The sequence below is a fragment of the Pseudophryne corroboree genome, chromosome 6, assembly GCF_028390025.1.
Source record: "Pseudophryne corroboree isolate aPseCor3 chromosome 6, aPseCor3.hap2, whole genome shotgun sequence".
Lineage (NCBI taxonomy): Eukaryota > Metazoa > Chordata > Amphibia > Anura > Myobatrachidae > Pseudophryne > Pseudophryne corroboree.
In genome coordinates, this window is record NC_086449.1 from 721,250,929 (window position 1) to 721,254,649 (window position 3,721).

At 50.0% G+C, this 3,721-nt stretch overlaps 1 pseudogene; it reads left to right on the forward strand.

Annotated features, from left to right (window-relative positions):
• Positions 1–2,279: 2,279 nt before the first annotated feature.
• On the forward strand, positions 2,280–2,398 carry LOC134937110 (5S ribosomal RNA; annotated as a pseudogene).
• The last annotated feature ends 1,323 nt before the right edge of the window (positions 2,399–3,721 follow it).

Below are 3,721 nucleotides of genomic sequence, written 5' to 3' on the forward strand. Positions count from 1 at the left end.
GGAACTGTCTGCACTAGGATGGGCGCCCAGCATCCTCTACGGACTAGGAGAAAAGGATTTACCGGTAGGTATTAAAATCCTATTTTCTCTTACGTCCTAGAGGATGCTGGGGACTCCAAAAGGACCATGGGGTCTATACCAAAGTTCCAGACCGGGCGGGAGAGTGCGGACGACTCTGCAGTACCGATTGAGCAACCATAAGGTCCTCATCAGCCAGGGTATCAAACTTGTAGAACTTAGCAAAAGTGTTTGAACCCGACCATGTAGCTGCTCGGCAAAGTTGAAGTGCCGAGACCCCTCGGGCAGTCGCCCAAGATGAGCCCACCTTCCTGGTAGAATGGGCCTATACTGACTTCGGCAACGGCAACCCAGCCGAAGAATGAGCTTGCTGAATCGTATTACAAATCCAGCGTGCAATAGTCTGCTTAGAAGCAGGATTCCCAATCTTGTTGGAAGCATACAGGATGAACAGAGCCTCTGTTTTCCTAGTAAGAGCCGTTCTGGCGACATAAATTTTCAAAGCTCTTACAACATCAAGAGACTTTGGGACTGCCATAGCATCCGTAGCCACCGGTACCACAATAGGCTGATTTATGTGAAACGAAGAAACCACCTTCGGCAGGAATTGCTGACGAGTCCTCAATTCCGCTCTATCCACATGAAAAATCAAATATGGACTCTTGTGAGACAAAGCCGCCAATTCGGACACACGTCTAGCAGACGCCAAAAGCATGACCACTTTCCAAGTGAGAAACTTTAATTCAACCTTACGGAAAGGTTCAAACCAGTGAGACATAAGAAACTGCAACAACACGTCAAGATCCCACGGTGCCACGGGTGGCACAAATGGAGGATGGATATGCAGTACTTCCTTCACGAAAGTCTGAACCTCGGGAAGGACGGCCAATTATTTTTGAAATAAAATGGATAAAGCCGAAATCTGCACCTTGATGGAACCCAATTTCAGGCCTGCATCCACGCCTGCCTGCAAAAAATGGAGGAAACGACCCAAGTGAAACTCCTCCGCAGGAGCTGCTTTGGTTTCACACCACGACACATACTTTCTCCAAATACGGTGATAATGTGTTGCCGTAACCTCCTTCCTAGCTTTAAGGAGAGTGGGGATGACCTCCCCGGGAATACCTTTCCGAGCTAGGATTTGGCGTTCAACTTCCACGCCGTCAAACGCAGTCACTGTAAGTCCGGAAACACGCAGGGCCCCTGCAGTAACAGGTTCTCTCTTAGAGGAAGCGGCCAAGGATCTTCTACAAGTAATTCCTGAAGATCCGGATACCAGGTCCACTGTGGCCAATCTGGAACGACGAGTATTGACTGAACCCTTGTTCGTCTTACAATCCTCAACACCCTTGGAATGAGAGGAAGTGGAGGGAACACATACACCGACTGAAACACCCACGGAGTTACCAGGGCGTCCACTGCACTGGCTTGGGGGTCCCTTGACCTGGAACAATACCTCGGAAGCTTCTTGTTAAGGCGAGACGTCATCATGTCTATCAGAGGAATTCCCCAACGCCTTGTCACTTCTGCAAATACCTCTTGATGAAGAGCCCACTCTCCTGGATGGAGATCGTGTCTGCTGAGGAAGTCTGCTTCCCAGTTGTCCACGCCCGGGAGGAAGACTGCTGACAGAGCGCTCACGTGCTGTTCCGCCCAGTGAAGAATTCTTGTGGCCTCCGCCATTGCTGCCCTGCTCCTTGTTCCGCCTTGGCGGTTTACGTACGCCACCGCAGTTATGTTTTCCGACTGGATCAGGACAGGGAGACCCTGAAGGAGGTTCTTCGCTTGCAGGAGGCCGTTGTAAATGGCTCTTAACTCGAGAACATTTATGTGGAGACAAGATTCCTGGCTTGACCACTTTCCCTGGAAACTTCCCCCTTGCGTGACTGCGCCCCAGCCTCGGAGACTTGCATCTGTGGTCAGCAGGACCCAGTTCTGGATTCCGAATCAGCGTCCCTCTAGAAGGTGAGAACCTTGCAGCCACCACAGGAGAGAAATCCTGGCCTTGAAAGATAGACTTATTTTCCGGTGCATGTGCAGGTGAGACCCGGACCATTTGTTCAGCAGATCCCACTGAAACATCCGGGCATGAAACCTGCCAAACGGAATGGCTTCGTAAGCCGCAACCATCTTCCCTAGCACTCGAGTGCATTGATGAATCGACACACTTGTCGGCCTCAAAAAAAAAAAATTTCAATTTTGTTTAAACACTCTCTCATATAATTGGGTACTCCTATACGCTGTTGGATGTCTGCCTAAGTATCTACAGTCATACCATGCTGGACATGCCCGATCTCGTCTGATCTTGAAAGCCAAGCAGCATTGGGCCTGGTCACTACCAGAAAGGGAGACCCTCTGGGAATACCGGGTACTATAGTATCAAGGAACATACCTTCCGTTGATGCACCCAGGATTAATCAGTAACCAACACTTTCAATATCAATATCAGATCACGTGCCTATGCTTACTCGTTTAGAAGGAGTCCAGAGTTGGAAAAGCCGTGTTTCTTGTTCCTCTTGTTACGCACACCAGTGCTAACAGGAGTATACCGGTGTATGAACAGAGACGGAAGCGAAGCAAACGAACTCACAGACAGTATAACATAACATACACAGGAGGTGATGGAATAACTAATAAACACAAAGTGAATGGAGAAGCCCAAAGGCTCAGGAATTGGGTGTCTCCCTAGTGTCACAATGCTCAGATGGAATAGAGCGGACAATGAAGCGAGGTGTAGTGATTTAACATGTGGAGCACCTGAAATGATGTTGCTAAGAGCAACAGAAAAAACCCCAATGGGTTACCAACGGGTGTGGGAATAAACTCCTTGGTCAGAGATAGAAATATAGACACAAGGAGAGTATCCACAATCCTAACCCCCACTTGCAGGGCACAGGTTCAGCTTACTGCCACTAAACTGACACCTGGACGCCCTGCACAGTGAGGGAGGATTAAGCAAGCAGGTCTGAGAGTACAGCCGCAAACCTGCTGGGTTCACAGAATAGCAAAAGAACCCCAGCAGGTCAAACAACTGACTCCAGTCTTACTGCTAGGTCCGGATTGGCAGAATGAAGTACCGAATCCCAAGGCCTATTCGCAGTAAGCAACAAGTAAATACAAAGTCACACAGTACTAGCTAACTCTCTGGAACTGACTAACAAACAAAGACTCAGCAGCATTTGCCCAGCCTGAGAGGATGGCCCATACAGCAGGTGCTGTCCACGCCCCACTCAGACCCCACAGACTGTGAGCACAAAACCAGCGCCGGATTCCCTGCCGTGCACAGAGCCTGCAACCACCACACAGCAAAAACCCGGACCGGAGTATCAGCTGCGCTCAGGTTACTTCGCTAACACTTGCCTCCCGGTTGCCATGGCGACGTGGCAGCACAGAGCAGGAGATCCTAACAGTACCCCCCCTCTGACGAGGGGTCAAAGAACCCCTACCACCGGGTTTATCGGGGAACTGCGAGAAGAAAGAGCGTATCAATCTGGGGGCATGAAGATCACAACTGCCCACCCACGACCGCTCCTCCGGGCCATACCCCTTCCAGTGCACCAAAAATGACAGCCGACCCCGAACCATCTTGGAGTCAAGAACCCTTTCAACCACAAACTCCCTCTGACCCCGTATCAGAAGAGGAGAAGGTCTTCCACTGGAAGAAGGATTACTAACCGCCAGTTTTAAAAGGGAACAATGAAAT